This window comes from Lasioglossum baleicum, chromosome 19 (genome assembly GCF_051020765.1).
Source record: "Lasioglossum baleicum chromosome 19, iyLasBale1, whole genome shotgun sequence".
NCBI classification, from domain to species: Eukaryota; Metazoa; Arthropoda; class Insecta; order Hymenoptera; family Halictidae; genus Lasioglossum; species Lasioglossum baleicum.
Genome location: NC_134947.1, coordinates 4,344,393 through 4,362,552, shown reverse-complemented (window position 1 = coordinate 4,362,552; position 18,160 = coordinate 4,344,393). Strand labels below are relative to the sequence as shown.

Below are 18,160 nucleotides of genomic sequence, written 5' to 3'. Positions count from 1 at the left end.
CGCGCAACGTTACAGCGGGCCGCACTTTAGTAAACATGCTTTTAGAAAATGTAATAAAAATACAAAATGAATAAAACTTTATTGTTATATGTCGTATTTGCGATTTATAACAATATTTAATATTTCTTGTATACATACAGCGAGAAACAAAAGTTTCAATGGAAACATAAAATCGCCCGGCGAGCCACGTGTTGGCCAGCCCTGCTTTATAACAATAACAAGATTGCATCCATCCAAATTTTTAGCCATTTCTTAGATAATGCGTATCCAAACAGATAAATTTGTTGAATAATTCCTGTTGAAAGTCCTGCAACCTTATAAGCCGTATAATCTTGGTAAAGACTATATCCTATACTATAAAGCTCAATTATTAATGCATAAACTCAAATTTTCTGTGACTTGCGACGTTTTTCCTGGCAATATGTTTCACTTAAAAAACACTAAGTGGCCTCGAAATAGCATTGATGAAGTAAAGACACCTCTACCCGATGGATTCCTAAGAATCGCGGGATTTTGGTAGCAGCGCACTCACTGGAGTCACATACACGCGGTCACAATGATTCTCGCGGATATTGGAACCGTTCCTCGGTTATAACTATCCTCCCTGCCTGTATGTTCCGAAATTAAAACGCTCGCCGGAATTATTGATCAGCGTCGACCTAATTGTCAATAAAGTATCGACTATCGAAATGCCGGGACGAATGAAACGCCGCGGATGGAAGTTCGAGGCGCGCTTTGATGCTTGCCGAAGTTTAAGCACAAAAGCGCCCGAATACACTCGGCTACGACCGATTAAAACGAAAGCGCTCCGGGATCGCTTGAAAAATTTATTTAAATGCCGCTGCGCTCGGCGTGGCGGGGGTACAACATCGCCCGTCAAGGGAATTAATGCGCCATTATTAGTAGTCAGGAGATTTATTCACATTCGGCAGTATCATTTATTATTTTGTCCACGATTTCGATTTGTCTTCCAGTTTAGGGAATACGAGTTCCGAATTTATTAAAAGGGTGAAACCAAATTTACTCCACGTTCCCCGAAACTGGCCGAGTAATCAAATACATATATTAAATAGTCATTTCAGAAAGAAGTTGTATCATTTTACTTTCGGAAACTTCATTGAGTAATTTATTGAGAAATTCTCCTCTCTGTTGGTTTCAAAAGGACTATTAAAGACTAATTTTAAGAAATTCGAGTCATATAAAATCTCATTTTCCGCGATAGTAGCCTTTTTAGATCTGAAATAAATTAAATTCGTATTCAATTCTGTCGTATTTTTTGTCCGAGCTTATTTCAAATTTTCAAATTTTTGAGAGATTATACAAGAGTGTCTCTTCAACCGAAGAAAACATTCGTGACGGTTCCAAAACACGAACGGACAACACAGCAGAGATTGGGATGGGCGGGCAGGAATCAGACTGCGATGGTAATTTGAAAATTAACGAGGGAAGTGGATGATGTGCCGGTGGAGACGACGGCGTCGGCGAACGCTGACAAAACCGTGTAATTTATAAATGAGTTATGTAATTCGAATAATACAGAACTAATGTAACACGGAGAAATGCAAATTCGAATTACAAAATATTACGGTAAAGGGTACCCAGTTCTGTGCTAATATGGTTACAATAATTCTACTTATCCGGCCCTACTTAGAATAACTGGCCGGCCTTCTTTAAGGCAATAAATTTCCATTCCGGCAAATGAAACATTAAGAATAATAACGAAGGGCGCGGAAGGATTACTTGCCGGCAGATAAAAGTGATACCTTTATTTATAGAAAGGTACGGGGATTTATTTACTGCAACCCAGACTAATAACACTGTTCAATTTTGTTACACAACTACTGTTGGGTGGTTCTTATTAAGTTTTTCGTGCTGATTCACATGGGGAACATAAAAAATGTTGAAATTTGTTGTACAGTGTAATTTGAACATAATAGACTGGATCTCTGTAACGTTACTCCGAAGAATGAAAAAGTATTACTAGAAATTTTGTCACGGGTATTTATTGTACTTCTCCGTTATCTTGTTTTATCTTTGAAAAGTTTATTTCCATTAAAGGTGTAGGAAGCCCGTTCCAATTTAAGATTGCAAGCGATTCGGTCGATTTTCAGGCTAAGAAAATAGCGTTCGCGGTAATTGAGACTTTCGAGGGAACAAACGACTGCGGGTGCAATTGGTTTCCGACCAGTATCATCCCTCGTATCCAAAATAACGTTTTCCTTTAGCCACAGTGGCCATAGATCTCGGGGAAATTTATTCCCGGTTCTTTAGTCTCACCCGAGGTTTCTTGCCCGCGCGCCAGTTACCTTTTTATCCGGCTCTCTTCTTCCTTCGACCATTTCCCGCCTCGACCTGGTATTTCTATTTCTGGCCCATTTTGCCAGCCCTTCAATTTGATTATGCCTCCATCTATAATGATTTCTTTTCCTTTAAACGCTATTACCAACTTTCCGTTCGAGCAGACTTCTTCACAATCCCGGAGTGGCTATTCATTCTACCGTTAATTCTTCTCTCCGGGTGTAATAATTTCCGTCGCGGAACAGAGAGACCTTCTCGTTATAAATTGTACCGATCTCTAATTAGCAGAGCAAACATTTATCACAGTGAACACCTGGTCGCGACATAACTTTCAGGTACGGCTGTTTAGGCCCAGATTTAGCTCCGACTGACTGGTTAGTGTTGGTCCTCTAAATCGGTATATAAGACGAACGGAAACCGGGAAACCTCGGTCTTGATCAGGGTCGCCCAGCTGTGCTTCGAAGCCCGCCTTAGCTTCCCCCACTCTCGAAACGAACACAGCTGGACGAGGAGCGGAAGTTTTTAGTAGTCAAAATCGCTAGATGATAGATCAATCTAGTGCGCTGTTTGCCTCAATAGTCCTTCTTTTGCGTTTCCGAGCAATGGTTTTGCAATATTTGGCTGCATGGTGCCGTCGGAGAGGCTAGTACGCCGGCGTGACTGCAGCACCATCTGACGGGCAACATGCGATGGGCAACGTGCAGTCAAATATTGCAAAATCATTGCTCGGAAATGTGAAAGAACGACTTTTGAGGTAAACAGCGCGCTAGATTGATCTTTTATTGTATACGGGTAGGATAGAAGAGTTTTCGTAATGCCTAACATTGAGGGTCCTGACCCATTGTGCGAGGGTCACGGAGGTCCAGCGAGAAGTAGTTCAGCAAGAATTACCAATCGATCTGTGTCGGCAACTCCCGCAGGTACAGGTAGTTTCGGAGACGTTCCCTTCGTTTTTTTCTTCGGGTAGTCGTTCGGTGGGCAGCATTAGCGTTAAGAGCACAACGTGGCTACAGAGCGTGGCTTAAAGCAACCAGCCCCGCCGCGCCAATGGTAACAGTAAGAGCGACAAAAGCGGGTGTGGGGGGGGGAGAGTTGATTAATGGAAGGGGTAAAGTTGTCACCGAACAACTCCGGCAACCGAGGCAGCCGATCCTTCTCCTCCGCCAGCCTTTCCGTCTTTGTTTCCCTTCGTTCCCGTCGTACTTATTGCATCCTTCTCTCTGCCTCTGTCTTCACGCCCGTATTTCTTGCTCGCGACTCTCCTTATCCATTCAGCCGTTGCAACTTTTCAGATCGGGCGAATCGCGTCCCACCGCTCCTCTGACTTTTACCGTCTGCGATAGTCCTTCGCCCGGGAACGAGCCATTGAACCTTCCAGCTTGCTAGCCTGCCGATCCTCGGAGGAAATGATCCCGTCAGATCGCCACCCTAACTGCGTCGGACGCTTAAAAAGCCCGATTTATACACAGCCAGGCACTCGGACAGAATTTGGTTAGCCTGCTTTCGCTCCAGCCTCTGTACAGGGTGTCCCGGAAATACTTCCTTGAAAGGGCTCCGCAAAATAAACGTCGATTTCTTAGAAACAGGATTTTTTTACTCCCTTTGGAGAGCACTACGAGGCCTATCAGTATAATCGGAAAAATCCCGTCTTGTCATCCGATCCGGGCATGTATAAATCGACCTGAAAGCTACCCTGCGTTAGAGGATTGTTCGCGGAGAGCGCGAGAGAAAGGAAAGGAGCAATGATGGACGCCAGTAGTCGTCGAAAAGTTTGTTCTTTGTTCGGTGCCGCTGCGAAGGACATTATTTATGCAGCTGTCGATCGATTCAGCGGATACAGTTGTTCAACAGGATGTCGATTAGCCTGCGTACACCGTGCCCAGCTCGTGGGAAACTGGACTCGTGCGGATTTTATGCATTTACAATAGAGTTTGATAGAAAAATGAGAATAAATACATTTTTCATTTCTGACGATTTGACACGGGGAATTTTTATCGTGCGCGAAGATATGCTGCAGGTGGGTCACCCGGTACATTTGGAACGAATCCGTGTGATTGCTGGCACAACATTAGCATCCGGCGACTGTGTACATACGGTGTACACCGAGCAGTGGACATTGGTACATGGGCACCTTTGGTAAACATTGAATGATCAGTGGGCAATCTTGAAGAGCAGGCAAATTCGAAGGGGTAGACCTTATTCGCTGGATTTCAGGGAAATTTTCGGATAGCAATCGGACAGTGCTTAGTCCGTTTCACTTTGCAGAAAGAATGGCCGAGCATCGTCGCGTGACCACGTTATATGTACTATCAGCACCGTCACCACTAACATCGCCGGTACAGGCAACGTCGGCTACCTTGCTGAAACAGACACGCGCGGCCCAATCAATTCAACGTCAAACTTACCCCTTCAGGAAACTGTTCGCTCCTCGTCCCACTTCTGTTAGGCCAGTCACGGCATGACGAGCCGATTCCAACGCCCTCTAACCCCACCTCGTAACCCTTTTGAAATTTATTTTCACCCGTTGCGTCCGTGTAAATGCCACGGGATCACGTGCGTACACACCCGGGTGTGCAGTAAAAGAAGTTGGCGTCGTTGCCCCGCCTTTCGCTTGACGAATCGCGGCAAATTTCATCGTCCGAAACGCGATACTTCATTAAATAAACGGGGTGCAGGGGGGCACGCAAAAGGTCCCCTATTTCGGTTTTCCGCTTATATCTCGGAAAAAATTTCTTTTCACATCCTTTAGTAAACTAATTGCTCTAGCACTAGCTAAAAATGTTCAGATCGTATAGTACAATATTAAAAAAAGTTATCGTCTTCTTTAGAGCGGCCTTAAACTTTTGTCCGCTACTGTATATTATTGTGTAAAACAAAGCACGGTCGAATACTAGTTGAAAACGCGCGAGAGGGAATCGATGGGAACTGTTCTGTGAATGATCGAGTAACTGCTAGGTAGATACTTGAACAACATTGATTAACTATATTAGCTAATGCCCTGAGAAGCTGGTGAACCATGCTGCCTAGAAAATGGGAGATTGATGTTGGCTCTGGGTCACGTATATCAAATCCATAAGGTAGTGCAAGTAAGAACGAGAGACCTGATGAATTGAGGACCTCCAGAAATGCGGAAGAGGTTAAGTGGAGACTGAAGGACCATTACACCGCCTGAGTTAGGGCCGCCGGATCAATTAGTTCTGGGCTCATCTAATTACAGGTCCAAGCCGAATAACTTTTGTTCAGTTATTCCGAGGTAGACAGACCACGGCATTATGTGTGTCGCAGGCATAAGTGTGTATCAATCGTGAACAAATATATTTACCCCTTGCGTTATAATATCGTGTCTGGCTCGTGATGAAGATTCTGAACAGATTCTAATAAAAATGTATGTCAATAATTTTCCTATAACCGAAATAAAATCCTATTTTGGTTTTGTTGATGTACAGCTGTTAGAGAACATATATAGGCACGCGATAAATATAAGTTTTCTCCTCCTTTAGGAAATTACGATCTACAAAAAAGTTCTAATCACTGAAACCGTAAAATAAATCATTAGGCAAGGGGTTAACTATCAGGAGCTTTTAATATATAGTATATAAGGTGACCATTTTGTATTTCACAAGGCGCGCAAATGTTTCGCACTTTTTTTTATTATAAATTTATTGTTGTGCTATTTTTTTCGACAAAACTTTCATAGCCTCGAGAATCGGAAATACAGCGTTGAAATACTTTACGAATACAGTGTATGCACACGGTGTATTCGGAGGTGGCTGTGCACAAGTCGTGAACTGATTTTACACGAGAAAATAAATCGGAATATGGAATAAATTTTTTTACACGGGTTTCCATTTTCAGAGGAATTGACTTTGAAGATTGATCGGGTACACATGCGGCTCTGCTCTCGATAACTTCATATATTTCGGCAGCGCACGTGGTACCTGGCCGATATTCAAATTGAATTTTCTCGAAAACAATGGGGGGTAAAGTAACAAATTCGATTTGTATGTTTTTTACTTAGATTTTTTTTTATTTACCACGCGAATTCAACGTACTTCATGATCGTGCCTCCGGCTATGAGACGATTCTTTATGGGAATTGTGATTTCAATTGGTGATCCGTCGATCACGTAATTTTATAATTCAATATAATATTATAATTGAATAACATCATTCAATAATAATGGAACTTCGATTTAGTAACATTACCATATTCCACTGGTTTGTTTGTTCGTCTTATTAATAATTACTAATCATTCGATTTAATCCGTTTCATCCTATTAATAAATATACGAGGGCATTTGTGCCGATAATGTATAAGAGAGATATTCTCCGTTATTACAACACATAAATATGCCGTCCGATAATTTCCTTTATTACGTTCGTTATCGTTCAAATTTCCTTTAATACTCTCAAGTATAATTACCATCAACTTAGTGAAAAACTGGCATTAATAATGAGATTTAGGTACACTGCATTCCAATCAACGGATTTAACAAACGTGATCAAATTAACGAAAGGTCTATTTCTTGATCTCATTCAACAATTAATAATAGTCTTCATTGAATAGTATGAATCGAAGATTGTCTTGGACCTTGCCAATTTTTCAACAGACTTGATGAGCAACTATCATCAAAGTTGTTCAAGTTCTGTTACAAATCATCAACAGATGTACACAGTCCTCTAAGAACGTTGTCGCTTATAATTCAACAGTTTGTACCATAAGCATCGAGGACCATCGAAACAATCCGCACGAATGAATAAAGATGAGCAGTCGTTAGGTGTCCATTCAGCATCCATAAATAATTTAAACAATACCTTGCTCCGCTAGCATCGAGAAGTTAGTGTAACTAGCCCGAACAAAGACCCAAAAGTTAAAAATTCTGTTCCTTACATTTCCCTCTACAACTTTTCGTTGACTGGACTATAACCCCTCGGTACGGGTCCGAAAGGACCCTGCATCCGGCGGCCGGTAATCTGCCGTGGGGGGGGGGGGTTAGCGAAATCCGTCAACCCCTGTGGCAGTTGAAACTGTACGCGCAAGTTATTACCATAATCGTCTCCACACGGAATTGATATTTCTCCTTTGAGAGAAGCCGGAGTCCGCGGAAAAAATGCGATTTTCATGTATTATACGTGGTTTCCGGTGGCACCGCGTGATTCAAGAGAGGGAGGCAGCACGTAACAGTCGTTTCTCCGCGATCGGGACCGCGAGATAAATCAATGGAGCGATAATATTTATCGTATTCCGTTCTGTTCGGAGCGAGTCCGGTCACAGTACAATAAATATTAATGGGCTAGGGGGACGCGCGTTTGGGGCACCTAAATATTCACAAAGGAGAGCGCCCCCTCGTACGCTCGGAATCACGAGCCCCGTCGGATTATTATCGGCCCCGTCACCTTGTTTCCTCGAGTGACTGTGCAACCCGCTGAAAAGGATTTTTTAACGATACTTGATGACGAGAGGTCACTCGAAAGAGTCGTCTCATTAATTCAGTACGTACTTGTGCCGTCGATTAGGGGCGGGCTGGCGCATTCGATGAGCGAAGAGAGCTCGGGAAGGGGATGATAAGTAATCGAGTGGCTCGCTATGATTTTAATGAGTTCCTTGATGACACGAAGTCAGTCGCGGGGTGGGGAAGAGGGCCGACTGACAGCCGACAACGACCGGGGGTGTTAGGGGGGAGGGGTAGCAAAGACACCGATTTCGCCAGCAGCAGCAGCACGGCCCAGCTTTGACTTAAAAGTGCGACCGGGCATCGAACGGGAAAACCCCGGGGATAATACTTTCGCAGAAGTTCCAAACCCCCTCCCCACCGTTTCTTCCGACGCTCCCCACCCTACGACCTGTCTCCCTGTTGCTCGACAGCTTGCCGCCTCTACGATTTTTCTGTTCGGTCATGAATAGCAACGAGTGGAAAAACAGGAAAGTTCCGACCGAGGCCAACTTTCCCACCCGAGTTTCTTCTTAGCTGCTGCGACTGCTTTTCCGACCAGCAGCCGCCCTTGTTCCTCTCGCGACGCACGGTGCGTCGCCGATGCATCGAAATTAAGAAATCAACCCCGATTTTGGTATTTGAAACCTTCACTGAGCTGTATACCCTTCGGAGTATACTTTTTTCACGCTGATTTCAAATCTGGTCACAAAATTTGGTTGGGTTGTGAGACACTCGGGAAAATCAACTAAAAGTGGTAAAATATAAAGTAAAACCCATATAACTGTATGCAAAAATGAATTTTTATTTATTTTAAAGACATTAAGAGTAATTTCATAAAAGCCTAAAATTGTTTCGTTTATATTGAAAAATATATGATTAACAGGGAATACGAATTTTCTGCAGCTTTGTAGCGAACGCGAACGTGTGAACATCTTAATCGGGGGTTGGTCGGATCGCTGGAGCAAGAAGCGAGCCAGCCATCCGCGACCCGTGTTACAATCTGTTCCCGTTGATAAGCGTTGCGAATCGAAAGCGTTTTTATTGGATAGGACGAGCTCACGGTCGACGGGTAATCGGCTCGATCGTGTCGCCATATAAAAACGTGATGTACACGGTTCGGACTCGGTCCGTGCGGGGATGGGAGGCGGATTGTGGCGGTTGGTGACGGCGTTGATGGTGAACTTGCTCGACGTTTTTGGCGTCGGTGGTCCACAAAACTGTCCTGTCGCGGCCGACTCGTCCTCTCCGGTGGCACACGGCCCGCTAGAGTTGATAGGCTTGACTTTTTAAAGCGCGCCAACAGATGAAATTCCCTCCGGTTTAAATAGTCCGCCGCTACTACCGGAACTACCATCCAGCGGGCCGCACACCCGGGGCCAACACGGACACGTACACCGCCGCCCCTCCGGTACATGGCCGAAAGGCGCACTCGTTCGATTTAGGTTCGCCGATTTAAATCAAGTTGATTTAAGCTTTCCCTCGACCGCGCGTATCCGGTTGACCATGCTCCCACTTTCGCGAATTCTGCTCTCCATCCCTCGAGCGCGCCTCCCCTGCGCACCCCCTCCCCCAGACTCGTCCACGTTCCTCTAATTCCACCGGTCACACCTCTATTTCTGCCAACTACACTCCCGGTCAAAACGATCGCCTGTGATATCTATCTCGAAGAAATACGAACGCAACAGCTTGCATTAGGTTGTCGCGCATGAAATGTCCGACTTCTAACAGCAACATTGAACAAACTCAACTGGTATTCTAAACGAACTCGCCGGTTCAATGTAAACGCTAATCAAAGCATCCTGAAAACGAATTTCGAGTTTCTTTCTTTTTTTTCTTCTCGCGTCTAGGTCGCGCTCTGATTGGTCCGTGTTTTTCGTTAATAACTCCGAAAATCCCTGTATACAGTGGAATTATTCTAGGTCGGAAGAGATGTTTAATTTTCGAATTGAAATAGCTCCGAGTGTAAAGGGTTAAATTACGCCCACTCATTTTCGTCAGACATGCATAAAATCCGCTGTGTAGTGAATAATTGATTAATGAAATTGTTATTTCACCTAATAGAGTATTTTCGCAGCCCTGCCAATGGATTAGTTGGTTATAATCCGTGTATTATAATACAGTCTTGGTTGCAAAGCGAAAATTTGTCGGTGAGAGATGAACATCTCTCTTCGGTGCTGTCTTTTTGACTGGGAGTGTAGAGCCGTCTGTGTTGGCCCATTTGCCCTCCACTCTCACAGCATTTCCTTTTCATTCTATCAGTCACCGGTTCCTATAGCCCGCAACCCGCTCTTTCGCGCTTCTTTTTCACTCGAGCATTGTTTCCATTCACAGAGCGCCGCGCCGCTCTTCGACAAGGATCGATCGAACACTCGCGCCGATATCGATCTATGCGAATTCACGCGCGCACACGGACCGACAGATAGACAACGAATCGGTACTTATTGTGCACCGACAGCCGGCTGATTGGAGAGTTACGTGTATCCCGCGTGGAGCCCCGGCAAAGAGAACATTTAGACTAATCGGTTTATATTGAAGGCTCGAGTTTTCCGAAAGTGTTTAAGTTGCGCAAACAAGATGACTGTGAAAGGTTCGCCGAGAGGTACGCCGCGCAGGAGAGATACGTGTGTGTGCCAATTAATACGATGATACCGGCCGCACACCACCGGCGAGCGCGAAAGAAATATTTGTCGCGAGGTTTACGTGTAATTCACCGTGTTTGTCAGGTGTATTGAGATTCAGAGTTAACCGGTGTTTGATTTCCGCGCAGTTTGTTTCACGGGGAAGTGGAAAGCTTTAGCTCCTCCGAGTATGCAGGTTTTACGCTCTTTTTTTTTTTAATGAAACCCGCGGCAAACGTTTAATCGAGTTTTTATTCCGCTTACACCAGCGGCTAGATCGAATAAATAAATAATTCTCCGACGAATTATGATGTATTTGGTATGTGATCCAGTAGATTTGTACCCGGCGCGGATGCAGATCGAAGTTTCGGTCCTGTAGGATAAATAGCTGAGGAGTTATGGTCGCTTGGAGTTGAGCATTTTTGACATTTTACCTGTCAAAAAACTGGAAATATGCTCAACTTTAAGCGACCATATCTCCTCAACTATTGATCCTAGAGGATCGTAATTACAGATTTTAATTATAACTTGCTATTTTTGATGTTTTTTGTCGGTAAATGATAAAAACAAGAAAATTCCAATAACACGTGTCCCCTTTTTTGGTAAAACAATTAATCATTTTTTCCAGAATCTTTTTACACGACCATATTCTTTGATCGAAAACGCACAAATTAAAAAAAAAAGATCATTGTCCTGGACCCTCTAGTTCCCGAGATATCAGCAAAAGGGTTTTCATCCCCTAGATATGGATCATTGTAGATTAAAAAAGATACGTGTAAAATATTTTTCGTATACGAACGAATTTTCTACGGTGTCAATTATAATTCGTTTCAATTTTTTTACGTGACAATACAGATTTTTACACATGCTTTTATCTACAATCTTGTATCAAATAACATCCATTCGTCAACGTCGTTCACTGAAAGGTTTTATACGCACGTTTTGGAAAAATCGTTCGATTGAATTCGGGGTGTCTTGTTTCGTTTATATTATCGAAACTAATGACTGCACATCAGAAAGTGTTTGATTACGTCAAATAGGGTCAACGTATAATTGTTTATGTTTGTATACATGTTACAATAGTGTAATTTCATATCATCAAACAATGTCCTGTATTAAAATCGGAAAGTCTCGAATCACAGTTTTCGTAGTGTAGTGGTTATCACGTGTGCTTCACACGCACAAGGTCCCCGGTTCGATCCCGGGCGAAAACAATTTTTTTTCGCGTCCCAAAATTGATATTTACAACACGAAGCTTGCGTTCGAAGTACATATTTGTTGCAACGGAGAAGATTCAATCATCAAATCCGAAAAAATGTTTTAATGCTTTTACAGACGATTCAATTCGTATCATTTTCGATCAAAAACGTGTCCTCATTTTTTGCCCCGCTACGTCATACACAAAAATCCTCGAAGAAAATGAACGACGGTCCGCGAAGGTAGAGGCTTCGAGCTTCAAAGTCAGTGTTAATTTATTATGGCGCTATTTTTTTCCAACGAAATGATCGTAGTTGAAATATCGATAATTCCTCGAGCATATCGGAAATTTCGTGTTGAGATACTTTTCGTTTGCACTGTATGTATTTCTTGTATCGGCGGCGCGGCGTCGCTGATAACCTTTGATAGAGGAACGTTCCGCGTTCGCAGACATCTACGGACAAATACAAATTGCGTAATCTCGACCGAAATGGCCTAACGCAGTTATCCTGGAATTATACAACCTAATCCAGATCTAACTCTACTAACCCAACCCTGATCCAATCTAGACCATTTAACGAACCTGCATGGCAGAATACTGGCTGAACCCACGCACAGACACATATATTCCGTGGCCTACTAACTCATCTAACAAAGACCTAACCCAATCTAAACCATTTAACGAACCTTAACCACCGGATACAAGCTTAACACGTATCTCCAACCTTGCTGATTCGCCTAACACAATCTAAGGTACCTAATTTGGTAGAACAGTACTAACATTTCGAACGTGCTGAATCAATAGAACCATATACTTTTTCCTCCAGCGTAGCGTGCCTAACGACCGTGAACATAAAGACGCTCACATACTTCGAGAGAGTCTCTCTCTTCCGAACACACGGTGCATTACCGAGCACAATATTGATCTACTACCGTATCATGATTCATCATCAGAATCTATTTACTGAAACTCTGAGTGCATATCGTACTCCCGACGTCGGGATAGGCAACTCTACTTGACGTTTCAACTCGGATTAGTGATAGCAGAGTAATCGGCTTTCCTTGTTTTATTTACTCGGCGCGCGCAGCCTTCAGTTTATTTCATGTGAAAAATGAACCCGCTTCCGAGATATAAGCGGAAAACCGAAATAGGGGACCTTTTCTACGTGGCCCCCTGCACCCCGCTCACCTCCCAGGAGTGATTAGGAGAGATACGTTATTCTCTATAAATACTTCATTGTTTATTCGAACATCGATTGCAGAATTATTCGAATTATGCGATCGCTGTTTTTGGTTTCACGTAATTTATAAGAATATTTCCGATCAATTTCAACTAGTCCCTCTGCACGAATTCTTATTCGAATAAAATCTATGTTTAAGCGATATAGATCGTTTTCGGAGTTCAAGGTCATGTCACGAAATCGAAGAAGATATTTTGGGGGAAACAGTTAAGTGAGACACCCAGTATACTGCCAGGCGTAACTCGTAGATAAATGTGACAACCATACACACGGTGTTCCCTATTGTTCCTTGCGCACGCACAGCTCCTCGAATATCAATAGTTTCCGTGACCGGGTCAGAAGTGGATCAGCGTGTTAGAGATTTAATTGATCCATATATCCCAGAGCCTCCGCTAACCTGTCGATTGTTTGATTTTGAAGAGTGTCGAGATTAATCGACTCGGCGCGGTTGAAAAGAAACTCTGCCATTAGCGGATCGGTGGGTTTCGAGGGGGACACATTGCAAATTGCAATAACTCACCGCGCCCCTTGACCGGTTCGAGCGGTTCCGAACTACTTCGGGGTTGAATCTAGTTCAGGAAGTTCATCAGTCTTCAATTATACATTCTCACGGGTGCGCTGCCACAGGGCGGCGTGCAGCCGGCGCGGCAGGAAAAGAAAAGATCTCGGCGGCGGCGGCGGGCACGCGAAGACCATAACTAGAAAAAGAGGAAGAGAAGAAGAGGCAGCGATTCGAGGCATCCTTAACCTCCGGCGAACGTGTGTCGGGTGCGAGAAGACTTTCTGGTCGGCTAGTTGGTATCACCTGGTCCAACGTCTTGCGCCACAATGTGGCGGTAATTCAACTTTGTACCTGACTTACGCGCATGGCGCATACTAATGGCCCGCGAGGAAATGCATCAGCCGAGAGGCAGCCACCGGTGCTGGAAAGATGGAAGTGCCCCCGTGGTAAGGGCGCGACCTTAAAACTGTTCGGCGGAACAATGGCGGAGCGTGTCAATCACGGAACTGAAGGACTATACACGATTCTGCGGCTGCGAGCCGAAAGACGGGAGGGTTATCAACTTTTCGGACATCTTGTGTGGTTAGAACTGTGGTGTGCTCTATAGGCGACTTTAAATACTAGTGTAGCGTCTGTAGCATAGACTAGGTATTGGAGTAGATCCAGCGGCGACGTTACCCCATGGGCAACTTGGGCAAATGCCCGGGATTCCCAAGCAAAAGGATGCCCCAAACACAAACTAAGAGATCCAAGATCCAAAGATAGGTTAGTTGGGGTTAGGGGCCCCGAAATTCTACTTTGCCCAAGACCCCACCTAACTATAACGCGCTACTGGCCCTATGAAGGTGAGGTTTTTAGTGGGTGACTTAATAGCCAATAGACATTTGGCGCGCCGGGCCGACTGTGCCAACTCGCGTCTAGATCGCGCTCTGATTGGTCCGTGGTTTTTCGTTAATAACTCCTAAACAAAGCCGCGGATAACATTTTTCCAAAGGAAAATGTCGCTTGAAATCGTTTCAGGAACCACCCCCTTTCGGGATTTTCACGAATTTTGGGACACCCTGTATATGGTCTGAGGAACCATCCCCCCCTCGCTCGCAGCAATACGCCTCTCACCCATAAATCTACTTTACGCTCAGTCCTTTAGGTCCGTGGTGTCAATCAGGTCAGGAAACGGTGCAACCGGCGCAGCATTATATTCAGCCATGACGTCCCATCGCTGATACATGCCACCATACTGAGCCTTCGTTTCCTTTCATCTGGCAGCCACACAGTTGTCTCGTTCCCTTCTCTCTCTCTCTCTCTCTCGCTCTCCCTCCATCGCTCTCCATCCCTTTCCGTCCATCTCTCCCTCACGCTCTGGCTGGCAATGCAATTTCAAATTAATTATGCATCGAACTACACTGGCTGTAGGCAGGCGTCGAGTAATATTCCGGCAGTTCACGCCTTCGTGGCCGAAAGAGGCAGCTAATAAACCGGCATCAATTAGCCGACACGCTATACCTCAGCTGGTACACGATATCTGCGGTATTCTGAATTAGGCCTGCCCTTGCGAACAGAGGCAGCCTCTGTGCTCCCATTAATTGCTCCCAGCCGAGCCTCAATTTTGACGCGTTTTGGCGAATCAATGTCGATAGAATGATAGCCTGCCATCCGATTACGAATACGGGATATCAACTATTTCGCAGTCGAAGTAGATAGTCGATCACGTCACAATTGTGGCCCCCCCCCCCCCCGATTTCCCATTCGGGGGGTTCACGGTTAATCAATTCATTCTATTTTCATCTTTCTGACCCTTCGCGCGAACGCGCGCGACAGATTCGTCACAACATTCGTGCCATCGCTGACAATAATTGTATCCGCGACGGCCGTTCCACGGGAAACGTTGCATTGTGCGCCCGCGAATGTTCGCTAATTTACCGATCGACTGCCGTTCGAACGCAGAAACAGCTGACTTCTCTAAAGGCGAATTTAGACTTTTCACTTTGGGCGTACGTCCGGGATGATCCCTGCACAATGAAAGGTGTGGAGAATTCGCCTAAAATGATGCGACCGGAACTTACATCGTCGATTAAACCACTAAATACAATTGAAATTATATCGTGTTTGGTCTTATTTTTGGAATGAGCAAAAGCCGAGCACATTCTCGCGATTATGGACGTCGGACGGAGAGTTCGATTTTTCGAGCAGCGACGTACATCAACCGGAGGAATCAATGTTCGATAAACTGCGCGGGCGAATGTAATGTTTATGAATCATGGTGGCCGGACGTAGCGATAACACGTTATTTACCTGGATAGCAGAGGCGCGGTCTGAATTCGAAACTGCAAAAATATCGTAGATAAAGCAAACTCGCCGGTGTTTTTCGTAAAATACGAGAGATTCGAATGTCGGACGCGGTCTATTCTTCGAAGGTCGAACGAAATCGGGCCTGCGCGCATTATTATAGCGGACTTTTAAAATTTACACAGGCGGGGGAGGGATGGGGAGCGGTAACAAACGGTATCGTATGCGCGTTACGCTCTCGTCATTTAATAGTATACGTGGACGTAGGCAATAACGGGCGGCGATAAATCAAAAGGCAAATAGATACGCGGGCGACGAGAAATAAAGGGGTAATAATCGTAAAACATGTAAGAGTCAACCGTGGAAATACATTTAGAACGAAATCAAGCGGTATAACATGGGAGGATCAATTCTGTGACTACGTACCCTCGAGGAAGGAGCATTTCATGCTAGCTAACTCGTAAAATAACTCCCAAACAAGTTCTGATAAATTGTAGCCGTCACAGCACGTGCGAAGCGTTCTCCATTAGTTACAACGTTTCCCGCCAGAATGTGCGCCTGTCTTTTCCTGTGAAACACATGCTCTTGCTGCTATCAGACGTCAAAATTTGTTGCACACGTGTTACCAACTATTGGCGAACGCGATATATTCCGTTAATAAATTTATTCCACGGATAGACTCTCGTTTCGCGCGAGACCGTCCCGGAATATGCCCAAGGTGCACGCAATGGCGGACGAAAGAAACTTTAAATAATAATTTGTTCGATAACTATCACTGTTTGCGCTGACTGAAGTTTCATCTCGAAGCAGCAATACATTTTCATAAATAACTGTTATACTTTTTAATAATCATAGTATGATAAGAATGATCTATAATCGCGATTATCGCAAGAATGATAATAGTATAATAAGAATTACCTAAAAATCAATTTTTACTGTTTTTTTTTCGCAATTCCGACAAATGCATTTTTTTCAAAAAATATTTTTTAGACGTCATTTACTAAACTAATTCTTCTAGCCTCACAGAGAAATTGAAGTCGTTTGGTCCATTCATAAAAAAGTTATTCTGTTATGCTCGTTAGCGTATAATCCGTATTTGTAACCAATACGATTTTAGTCGATGAAAGACTTGTTATTCCATGACTTTTTTTTCTTTCTGGTTATAACAGTTAGGGTGCCTGGTTTCGAGAGCATTCTTTAAAGGTCAAACAAGTGGAAGATGTTAACAAAATTGATTTTTTCTAGAGCGTTCCGCTCCCCTTTGGCTGCGTTCTGGACAATCGCGTGCCTTCCCCTGGAATCAAATCATCGAATGTACAAAGTAATACGCGATCCCGGTGGAATATTGCGCACCCTTCGGGCACGAGACCGCTTTGTTGAGCTCTCGTCGATTCTTTTCGTGCCTTTTCGAGTTCTCGAGTCTTATTTCGATTTTCATTACCTTTGAGGGCGGTACCCGTGAGAAATATATGACCTACCGCTCGCTAATACTTCACGTGAAGTAGCGTGGGCGAGGATCGTTTATCTAGAAATGCAGCTAATCCATCGGTCGGCGGCTCGAAAATAAAATATGTTTCGTGAAAGCATGATGAATCTGGGAAAGTGTTTATCTTAATACATCATCCCCTAAAGTTGCCTATTTCCCCTGAACGCCTTCGGACATCCCCCGTTAACCTTCCCAGCTCTTTCTCAACTTCCAACGTGCTTGATCCATGATTCTTTTTTATCTTTCCAGTCAAAATTGATCCATCGCAACTTTTCACCTGTTCAAAACCTCGAAGTTCTATTCCGACGTTTTATAATTGTTACTGTAATATTTATTTTAATATAATAGTCCTTTCGAAAATGTCTGATGACAATATTATTGTAAGAGAAAATTAGAAACTTTTGACTGGATCACTGGTTCTAGTGTTAAAAGACTTTCCAAACATTATGTTTTGCAGGTTATACATTATACATAGAGTCAAATATAAACTTCATAAATAGCTATAACAAAAATAATTTTTCACAACATATCAAAGAAAATTGTCTCACTTAGAAAATATGTCAGAGCTTTACGAAATAGCGAGAAAGTGCTTTCCAAACAAAATAAATAATTAAATTACACATGGAAACATTAAAAAAAATTGTAATTTCTCATTTTAAACATGGAGAAACTTTCAAAATGTACATAATTCAATACATACATTATTGATTGACGATCATTTTAATTCACGGTTGCGTGATATTAATCGAATATTAATGTTCATACACCGAATCAGTATTTGCGATATAAAACGTATCAACTTTTTTCCTTTGGTCCATTGTACAATGGGGGGGGGTGGACTGCGCACATTTTGGACATTAAACCGCTTTTCATGTGATATAAGCTGCGAGAAGAATAGGTTGTACATGAAAACGCGCGCACAATGACTCCAAATTCAATCTACCGAATGGGATCTATTGTTTCATGAGCCACGAAAATAAAATTCGCGAATGAATACTTTTTCATATACATACATGAATGACATTATAGAACGAGCCCTCGATTTGTTCAGATTTCAGGTTACAGAAAATGTAAATCAATCGTGGTAGTTAAAAGTAA

The 18,160-nt window shown here is 43.6% G+C and overlaps 1 protein-coding gene and 1 non-coding gene across 7 annotated transcripts in view; both read left to right on the top strand.

The window, feature by feature from the left end:
- Window positions 1-18,160, top strand: part of LOC143218390 (neurotrimin) — a 378,119-nt gene that overhangs the window by 291,164 nt on the left and 68,795 nt on the right. For 5 of the 6 annotated variants that reach the window (XM_076443540.1, XM_076443536.1, XM_076443533.1 and 2 more), the window contains one exon: window positions 1-18,160. This exon is cut by the window's left edge and continues 16,411 nt beyond it; it is cut by the window's right edge and continues 15,542 nt beyond it. The exons of the other annotated variant lie outside the window; for it this stretch is intronic. The gene's annotated coding sequence lies outside the window, so the exon portion shown is untranslated. 6 annotated transcript variants of the gene reach the window in all.
- On the top strand, window positions 11,492-11,564 carry Trnav-cac (transfer RNA valine (anticodon CAC)). Its single transcript has one exon. It is a non-coding gene; the product is annotated as a tRNA-Val (tRNA).